This window comes from Saccopteryx bilineata, chromosome 1 (genome assembly GCF_036850765.1).
Source record: "Saccopteryx bilineata isolate mSacBil1 chromosome 1, mSacBil1_pri_phased_curated, whole genome shotgun sequence".
Lineage (NCBI taxonomy): Eukaryota > Metazoa > Chordata > Mammalia > Chiroptera > Emballonuridae > Saccopteryx > Saccopteryx bilineata.
In genome coordinates this window covers 132,456,381-132,467,447 of record NC_089490.1, presented here as the reverse complement: position 1 = coordinate 132,467,447, position 11,067 = coordinate 132,456,381, and positions in this window count along the sequence as shown.

Here is an 11,067-nt window from a genome sequence, read left to right as displayed (position 1 = left end):
ATAGGAAGTGGCAAATAGAGTACAGAAGCCTCTTGTGCAGATAATCATGTCATGGACTAGGCATCCCTAAGTCTGCATGAATGATATCTGCCAGATAATCATTTCAAGGAACCAGGCGTCCCTAAGGCCACGTGAATGATATTTGTTTACGGCAACATCCTACTCCCAGACCACTCTCCCATATTATTCCCTTTTTTTTTGTTTCTTAAATGTAGGCAATGGTGTGCTACGCCTGCTTGGAAGAGCTGTCTTTGGATGACTCGACATCCAACTGAAAATGAGCAAAGCAAAATTATACAACGTATTATTAAAGCAATTAAATAGCAAGCAGTATGTTTAAGCATATTGAAAGGGTTAAAGCCTTATAAATTGTTAAGAAGTTGATTAGCTACTTGTGCCAGACTAACAATATCATCACAGCTATCTTGAATATTTTGAATATGTTTATGTAGCTTAGCTTCATCAATACTAATATTATTATCATTCTAAATTCCTGGAAGATGCACTTTGATTTTCTTCCATTCCCATTGGGATTGATTGTAAGGAACAGAGGTAACACACACAGATCCACTGAAAGGCTGCATGACATAGGAGTTGTTGGTGTACTTTAATGCTCTGAATTTGATCACCTAAATTCAGAATTGTAGCTTCTAATGCATTCAGCTTTGTCTCCAGCTTTAAATTAATGTGTTCTTGATTATGTAAAAGCAAAGGAAGTATTTTGAGCCAATTGATTGACATAGTGCGCATTTTGAATACAAACAACCACCCACCCAACCAACCAACCATCCAACTAACCAACCAATCAGACAAAGGAGCAGTAGCTCTTATTATAGTGGAAGCTAATAAGCCTACTAGCATTACTATGCCAAATATAATCATGCCAACACTCTTTTGGACCTATGGATAAGTAATTGGTGTATCTCTTGTAAAGCTTGGAGCTCTGCATCATGATACCAGGGTCCAGAAATATTTGCTGGAAGCATCAAAAAAGATGGTTGTTTTAATACTAAAATGTCCTGTCCTTTATTGTATCTAGTGATACAATTTGTCAGATTACAGTGAACACACTGGACTGTATAATATGGTCCAGTTGGAGTAATATTTACCAGGCCAGCCAAAAGTACATATGGAAGTTGGACACATGCTTGGAGGCCATAACAAAAGGGTGAAGTGACACAGAGGGAAAGGACAGAAGCTGAAGGATTTCGAGTAAAATTTACAAAATCTGTTGTAGTGGCTAAATGCCACAACTCCCTTTGGAGGTGGTTGGAAACAATTACAAGTATATTGCTCATAAAACCTCCAGGAGTCATATAATTGTGACAAGGATAAGAAACATCAAATCTTTGGGACCAATAACAAACTTGTTTGGCTGTTTCTGTAATATTAAAGCATTTTGGCAGAATATAAGCACATTCAATCCAATGCGGGAACCTGTTTAATTCATGACTGGTGCCATTAGGGCAGTAAAGGAGAGGAGGATGCCTTGCTGCAAGAGTTAGATTCCATTCTGAAGACACAAAACCTACTTTAGTAACTTGCTGGAGATACTTATCTATATCCCAGGGACCAGTGATACTTGCAATACATGTAGCCCCATAAGAAGTTTTGCTCTCTGGAGTCATCAAAAGGCACCCTACCTTAGGGGTGAGGCAAAACAAATAGGTCCCGTTTTGGAATAACCCTGAAATGCATAATTATTATAAAAATCAGGGGTAATATGGCTGTCTGTTTGTCCTCCTATTATTGCAGAATGGTTTGTGAAAACCAGGACAGATTCATCCTCCCAGGCAACTGTCTGAATCATTGGGGGGTCTGGGAGATAAGTCCAGTAGGTCTCCCCATATGTCTTACTCACCTGGTCTGACAACGGGGCAAGCATGGCTACAAACATGTTAATGGGGGGGGGTATGGAGCTTCCCCGTTCTTCAGTCAGGCACTGAGCTCATCCTGTTAGTCTCTTCACTTGCCCCCCGGTTGGCCCCAGAGCTTTCACCCTTCTGGTGTATGGTGTGCGGTGTTGCCCATGACTCTTTTGATTGGTGGGTGTTTCCCTCTCAGCCTTAGGCATGACTATCGAGGGAGTGAGTTTCAATTTCTTGAACTGTGGTTCGAGGTTTTGTACTGGATCGGTGGTTATGGCGAACAGCTCTTTCTGGGACCCAAATAGGACACTCTGCGCCTTTGGGAAAAACACAAACATAGCCTCACCCCCAAATCAGGGTGGGGTCTGGACCCTTCTACTCTCCTGTCTGCGAATCTTTCCAGTGAACAATCCTTTTTTCTTTTGTGGGGCCAATGAAGCATGTCTCTCAGCAGGAGTATGACCCTCAGAGTCTGAATTTAAAAAATTGAGGGTAAAAAGAGCATGATTCAATTGTGCCTGTGGGGAGCAATAATATCCATCTCCCCCTTTTTGTTTTTGTAGTTGTAACTTTAGGGTTTTGTTAGCACATTCAATAATAGCTTGTTCCTGGGGGTCATAGGGGATCCCTGTTTTACGGAGAATTTGATAATGTTGACAAAAGTCAGTAAAAGCAGAACTAGTATAAGCGGGGGCATTGTCAGTTTTTAATTCAACAGGTTTTCCAAGAGCTGAGAAAGCCGCTAAGCAATGAGCTATAACATGTTGAACACTCCCCCGTCTGAGCTGTGGCAAACAGAAATCTAGAGAACGTATCTACACAAACCTACCCATCCTAGTTTACCGAGTGCAGGAGTATGGGTCACACCCATCTGCCACAGGTGATCAGCACGAAGTCCTCTGGGGTTAATTCAGTAGAAGGCACTGGAGAGTGGGTATGACAACTGAGACATTGTTTTATAATCAATCAAGCTTGTTCTCAAGTAAGACTGAATTCTCTTCGAAGGCTGTTAGCATTCTGATGATGTTGCTGATGGGCTGTCTGAGCCATCTCGTAAGGGCTTATAGCCTGTCTATGGGCTACAAGTTGGTCAAGTTTTGAATTGCCTTCGGACAGAGGTCCTGGAGACCAGAATGAGACCTTATGTATCCAATAAAACGTAGATACTGGCAGGCTCGTATAACCTTCTGAAGCTTTGTAAACAGATGGAAAAGTTCCTCTGAATTAGTGTGGCCAATGGTTGCAGTTTCAATAACTTGGGCTACTCTTACTGTATCCTCACTATCACTGTATACATTAAGGGGCTGCGCAGAAAATTGGGCCAACACTAAAAGCAAAGCATGTTACTCCACTCTTCATATTGATTGATAAGAAGTTTAACTTTTTAATTTGTGCAGTAAAATTCTGCTTTTCCTGAGTTGGAGCCATCAGTAAATACTGTTAGGGCACCAGTAATAGGCTGTGATAGTATGATCTTTGGGAACATAAAAGTAATAGTTAGGAAAGTGACCAACTTTTTTACAATGAAAAAGAGGACAAAAATAAATTGAAGAAAACAATATCATAGGATACCAACCCAAGAAGACCTAGATATAACACAACTGAAAACTGGAGGCAGACAACACCAAGCCTAGACTCAACCAACTCTACAAATAAAACACCCAAACACAATGAGAAGACAAAAAGTGCAATCCAAATGAAACCACAAGTGACACCTTCAGGACATGAACTGAGTGATATGGAAATAATCAAACTTCCAGATACGGAGTTCAAAATAATGATTGTAAGGATGCTGAGGGATCTTAGAACAACAATGGATGGTCACTATGAACACCTAAATAAAGAAATAGCAAGTATAAAAATGAATCAGTCGGAGATGACAAATACAATATCAGAAATAAAGACCACAATGGAAGGAATTAAAAACAGGATAGATAGAGCAGAGGATTGAATCAGTGAGTTAGAGGACAACTGGAATGAAGGCATGAAGCAGAGAAGAAAAGAGAAAAGGGACTCAAAAAGTCAAAGGAAACTCTTAGAGAGCTCTGTGACAACATGAAGAGAAATAACATCTGCATCATAGGGGTTCCTGAGGAAGAAGAAAAGGAACAAGGAATAGAGATGTTGTTCAATCATATCATAGCTGAAAACTTCCCTAAATTAATGCAAGAGAAACTCTCACAAGTCCAAGAAGCACAGAGGACTCCATTAAAGAGAAACCCAAAGAAACCTACACCAAGACACATCATAATTAAAATACCAAAGCTAAGCGATAAAGAGAAAATATTAAAAGCTGCAAGAGAAAAAAAAGTTATCACCTACAAAGGAGCCCCCATAAGGATGACATCCGACTTCTCAACAGAAAAACTTGAGGCCAGAAGGGAATGGCAAGAAATATTCAAAGTAATGCAGAACAAGAACCTACAACCAAGACTACTTTATCCAGCAAGGCTATCGTTTAAAATTGAAGGAGAAATAAAAAGCTTCCCAGACAAAAAACAACTCAAGGAATTCATTACAACCAAACCAGTGCTGCAGGAAATGTTAAGGGGCCTGTTGTAAACAGATCAAAGTGGGAAAAGAATATAGCAAAAAAGGAATACACCTTTAAAGAAGAAAATGGCAATAAACAACTACATATCAATAATAACCTTAAATGTAAATGGATTAAATGATCCAATCAAAAGACATAGGGTAGCTGCGTGGGTAAGAAAACAGGACCCATACATATGTTGTCTACAAGAGACACACCTTAGAACAAAAGACACACATAGATTGAAGGTAAAAGGATGGAAAGAAACATTTCATGCAAACGGAAATGAAAAAAAAGCAGGGATAGCAATACTTATATCAGACAAATTGGACTTTAAAACAAAGGCTATATATAGTAAGAGATAAAGAAGGCCACTACATAATGATAAAGGGAGTAATCCAACAGGAAGATATAACTATTATAAATATCTATGCACCTAATATAGGAGCACCAAATATATAAAGCAGACTTTGATGGATTTAAAGGGCGAGATCAACAGCAATACTATAATAGTAGGGGATTTCAATACCCCACTAACATCACTAGATAGATCCTCAAGTAAGAAAATTAACAAAGAAACAGCAGACTTATTGGAAACACTAGATCAACTCGATTTAATAGATATCTTCAGAAGCTTTCACCCTAAAGCAGCTGAATATACATTCTTTTCAAGTGCTCATGGTACATTCTCTAGGATAGACCACATGTTAGGGCACAAAAGTGCTCTCAACAAATTTAAGAAGACTGAAATCATATCAAGCACTTTCTCCGATCACAACGGCATGAAACTAGAAATGAATCACAACAGAAAAGCTCAAAAATTCTCAAACACATGGAAACTAAATAGCAAGGTGTTAAATAATGAATGGATTAAGAATGAGATCAAAGAAGAAATAAAAAAATTCCTAAAAAAGAATGACAATGAGCATACAACAACTTAAAATTTATGGGACACAGAGAAAGCAGTGCTGAGAGGGAAGTTCATAGCACTACAGGCACACTTTCAGAAGCTAGAAAAAGCTCAAATAAACAACTTAACCCTGCATCTAAAAGAATTAGAAAAAGAACAGCAAGTAAAGCCCAAATGTAGTAGAAGGAAGGAAATAATAAAGATCAGAGCAGAAATAAATGACATAGAGGCTAAAGAAACAATACAGAGGATCAATGAAACTAGGAGCTGGTTCTTTGAAAAGGTAAACAAGATTGATGAACCTTTAACTAGACTCACCAAGAAAAAGAGAGAGAGGACTCAGATAAATAAAATTAGAAATGAGAGAGGAGAAATAACAACTGACACAACAGAAATACAAAATATTGTAAGAAAATATTATGAAGAACTGTATGCCAAAAAACTAGACAACCTAGATGAAATGGACAAATTTCTTGAAACATACAATCTTCCAAAAATCAATCTGGAAGAATCAGAAAACCTAAACAGACCGATTACAGCAAATGAGATCGAAACAGTTATCAAAAAACTCCCAACAAACAAAAGTCCGGGGCCCAATGGCATCACAACGGAATTCTACCAAATATTCAAAGAAGAACTAACTCCTATCCTTCTCAAACTATTTAAAAAAATTCAAGAGGAAGGAAGACTTCCAAGCTCCTTTTATGAGGCGAGCATAATTCTGATTCCAAAACCAGGCAAGGACAACACAAAGAAAGAAAATTATAGGCCAATATCTCTGATGAATATAGATGCTAAAATCCTCAACAAAATATTAGCAAACCGGATCCAACAATATATGGAAAAAAATCATACACCATGATCAAATGGGATTTATTCTGGGGAGGCAAGGCTGGTACAATATTTGTAAATCAATCAATGTGATTCATCACATAAACAAAAAGAAGGAGAAAAACCATATGATAATTTCAATAGATGCAGAAAAAGCATTTGATAAAATCCAGCACCCATTCATGATCAAAACTCTCAGCAAAGTGGGAATACAAGGAACATACCTCAACATGATAAAGGCCATCTATGAGAAACCCACAGCCAACATCATACTCAATGGGCAAAATTTAAAAGCAATACCCTTAAGATCAGGAACAAGGCAGGGGTGCCCCCTTTCACCACTCTTATTTAACATGTTCCTCCTGGAAGTCCTAGCAACAGCAATCAGACAAGAAGAAGAAATAAAAGGCATTCAAGCTGGAAAAGAAGAAGTAAAACTATCATTATTTGCAGATGATATGATATTGTATATAGAATACCCTAAAGTCTCAGTCAAAAAGCTACTGGTCCTGATAAATGAATTCAGCAAAGTGGCAGGATATACAATCAATACTCAGAAATCAGAGGCATTTTTATACACCAACAATGAACAGTCAGAAAGAGAAATTAAGAAAACAATCCCCTTCACAATTACAACCAAAAAAATAAAGTACCTAGGAGTAAACTTAACCAAGGAGACTAAAGACTTGTACTCGGAAAATTACAAAGCATTGATAAAAGAAATCAAGGAAGATACAAACAAGTGGAAGCATATACCCTGCTCATGGTTAGGAAGAATAAACATCATTAAAATGTCTATTTTACCCAAAGCAATCTATAAACTCAATGCAATACCAATTAAAATACCAATGACATACTTCAAAGATATAGACCACATATTCCAAAAATTTATATGGAACCAAAAGAGAACACGAATAGCCTCAGCAATCTTAAAAAAGAAGAATAAAGTGGGAGGTATCACACTTCCTGATATCAAGTTATACTACAAAGCCATTGTGCTCAAAATAACCTGGTACTGGCATAAGAACAGGCATATAGATCAATGGAACAGAACAGAGAACCCAGAAATAAACCCACAGTTCTATGGACAACTGATATTTGACAAAAGAGGTAAGGAAATACAATGGAGTAAAGACAGCCTCTTTAACAAATGATGTTGGGAAAATTGGACAGCTACCTGCAAAGAAATGAAACTAGATCACCAGCTTACACCACTCACAAAAATAAACTCAAAATGGATAAAAGACTTAAATGTAGGCCGTGAAACCATAAGCATCTTAGAAGAAAACATAGGCAGTAAGCTCTCGGACATCTCTCAAAGCAATATATTTGCTGATTTATCTCCACGGGGAAGTGAAATAAAAGACAGGATAAACAAATGGGACTATATCAAACTAAAAAGCTTTTGCACAGCTAAAGGCAACAAGAACAGAATAAAAAGACAAACTATACAATGGGAGAACATATTTGACAATACGTCTGATAAGGAGTTAATAACCAAAATTTATAAAGAACTTGTAAAACTCAACACCAGGAAGACAAACAACCCAATCCAAAAATGGGCAAAAGAGATGAATAGACACTTCTCCAAAGAGGACATACAGATGGCCAATAGGCATATGAAAAAAAGCTCAACATCACTAATTATTAGAGAAATGCAAATTAAAACCACTATGAGATATCACCTCACACCAGTTAGAATGGCACTTATCAACAAAACAACACAGAATAAGTGCTGGCGAGGATGTGGAGAAATGGGAACCCTCCTGCATGCACTGCTGGTGGGAATGCAGACTGGTGCAGCCTCTGTGGAAAACAGTATGGAGACTCCTCAAAAAACTGAAAATCGAACTGCCGTTTGACCCAGCTATCCCACTTTTAGGAATATACCGCAAGGACACCATAGAACGGCTCCAAAAGGAGAAATGCACCCCCATGTTTGTGGCAGCATTGTTCACAATAGCGAAGATCTGGAAACAGCCCAAGTGTCCATCAGAGGATGAGTGGATTAAAAAGCTTTGGTACATATATACTATGGAATACTACTCAGCCATAAGAAATGATGACATCGGATCATTTACAATAACATGGATGGACCTTGACAACATTATACGGAGTGAAATAAGTAAATCAGAAAAAAAACTAAGATGAATCCATACATAGAAGAGACATAAAAATGAGACTCAGAGACATGAACAAGAATGTGATGGCAACAGGGGTGGGGGATGGGGGGAGGGGGGGATGGGGTGAAGAAGGAGAGAGGGGTTGGGGGAGGGGAGGGGCACAAAGAAAACCATATAGAAGGTGACAGAAGACAATTTAACTTTGGGGGAGGGGTATACAGCACAATCAAATGTCAAAATAATCTAGAGATGTTTTCTCTCAACATATGTACCCTGATTTATCAATGTCACTGCATTAAATTTAATAAATAAATTAAAAAAACAATAAAAAAGTTTGTCATAAAAAAACAACAAAAAAACAATATCATAAATAAAAAATTTTTATTAATTGCAACAATAATACACAATAATATGATAAATGCATAATAAAACATTTGTAATATTTTATATTTTAATTATGCTTACATGCCTATTAATTTTTAATAATAATTGTAAGAAAAAGTACTTGATACAAATACGTCACATCACACGCAATGGATCCACTCTGCATTGATCAAATATGGACATTTACAGATTAGCCTTCCAATATCAAAAAGGAGGACATGTAGGGGGACACTTTTTGAGAGAGGACGAAAGTTACAAAAGAAGGACTGTCCTCCCTAAAGGAGGACGATTGGTCACCTTATAGTTAGTGCAAATTGAATAAGTTTATTAGCTGGATAGTGATTACCTATCCAACCTCGGTATGTGGCAAGAGCTACCTGTCAGGGAGTAGAGACCTGCCAGAGCCAGTTCTGTTCAGAAACAGAACAGCAACAGCCTTGGGTTCCTGGCTAATTAACTGCCAGAGGTGAAACCTGGCCTTGATAATTAGTAGTGCCACAAGGTCATGAAATGGAGTTAAAGTTTTTGCAGGAGTATGTGCTAAATGCAGCCATCCTAAAATGCCATTAGGCTGCCAAAGTACCCCAGGAGGAGTATGAATGGTGGGATATATAAGGACAGTGGCAGGCTTTGCGGGATTAAGGCGAGTAAGCATAGCCTGCACAATGGCATTTTCTACTAAAGATAAGGCTCCTGTTGCTGAAGGAGTTAATATCCTAATAGAAGAAGGATCAGAGTCCTTCTTTAAGCAATGAAAAATAAAGGTCCTACTTGTGCTGTAATTTTAAGAAAGGACATATCCAATTAATATCCCCTAACAATTTTTGAAAATCATTTAAGGTTTTTAAGGTATCTATTCTTAATTGTACCTTTTGAGGCCAGATAGTTCCACCCTCTATTATGTGCCCTAAGTAGGAAAAGGGAGAAGTCTTTTGTATTTTTTTAGGTGTGACCTCCAGGCCAGCTTTCTTAAGAGCATAGTGCAGGTCTATAAACAGCTAATGTAAGGTAGACTCCTGGGAGTGGCTAAAGTATTACCCATATAAGGAATGACATAAGCCTGAGGATATATGGTTCTTAGGGGTTGGATAGCTCCATTACAAATTGTTGACATAAGGTAGGACTATTTGTCATACCCTGAGGCAAAACTTTCTATTGGGATCTCTGCATTGGCTCTGCAAAATTAAGGCTAGGAAGGCTAAATGCAAAACATTTGCAATCCTCTGGGTGTAAGGGAATGGTAAAAAAGCAGTCCTTAAAGTCCAGCACTTGACCTGACCCGTGGTGGCGCAGTGGATAAAGCGTCAACCTGGAAATGCTGAGGTTGCCTGTTCGAAACCCTGGGCTTGCCTGGTCAAGGCACATATGGGAGTTGATGCTTCCAGCTCCTCCCCCCTTCTCTCTCTCTGTCTCTCCTCTCTCTCTGTCTCTCCCTCTCTTCTCTAAAATGAATAAATTAAAAAAAAAAAAGAAAAAAAAAGAAAATCATTCTTCTAAAAAAAAAAGAAAAGGCCAGCACTGTCAATGGCGAGACCACAGGATTGCCGTGGAGGAAGGCAATCCAGGTTGTAATGCTCTCATGACTTCCATGAATTTATTAATTTCTCTTAGATCTTGTAATAATCGCCATTTCTCTGACTTCTTTTTGATTACAAAGATAGGAGAATTCCAAGGACTATTAGGTTCAATATGTCCTGTGTGTAACAGAGCCTGTTCTAAGGCTGGAGCAGCTGTTAATTTTTTCCCCACCAGGGGTCATTGATCAACCCAGATAAAAGTCTCAGATAGCCAAATTATTTTTGCAGCTGTTTTCTGGGTCAGGGAAGTGACCAAGGCCCCTCTGGAAAAGGCTGGGGTGATATTTGAGGGTGTCCTACTCCATGATGCGCTTGAGGCTGTTGAGGAACAATGGGCCCAGTACAGCCCTGCTGATTTTTTCCTAATCCTTTTGTGAATATAAATCCTTGATTTAACATTTGAGAGATAAGTATAGAATTAAGGCTTATTAATAATAATCCCATTTTAGATAAGATATCTCGCCCCCGCCACCCCAGGAGATGAGATGTAAAGCCAGTAGCCAGGGCCACCATCACAGCCTGGCCCATGCAGGTTCGCATTGGATTCGAACAGTCGGTAAAGAAACAACGGAGCCAAAAACTGATGGGCCAACATCTTTAATCCTAGCTTGCACCCGGTGGGCAAGTAAAAACACACACTGGGCTCCAAAATCCACTCACATTCAGTGCTCATAAAGCTACTGACTTATCTGAGTTTCCTAGAATCAAAGGTTTCTAGCTCACCAGACTTATTCACCTCTGTTCCCCATCTCCTTCCTTCTCCCTGCACAAACTGCACAAACTGGCTTCTCACTCAACACTCCACTATCTTGGCTGCTTCTCCTGGCCTCCTCCATGTGGC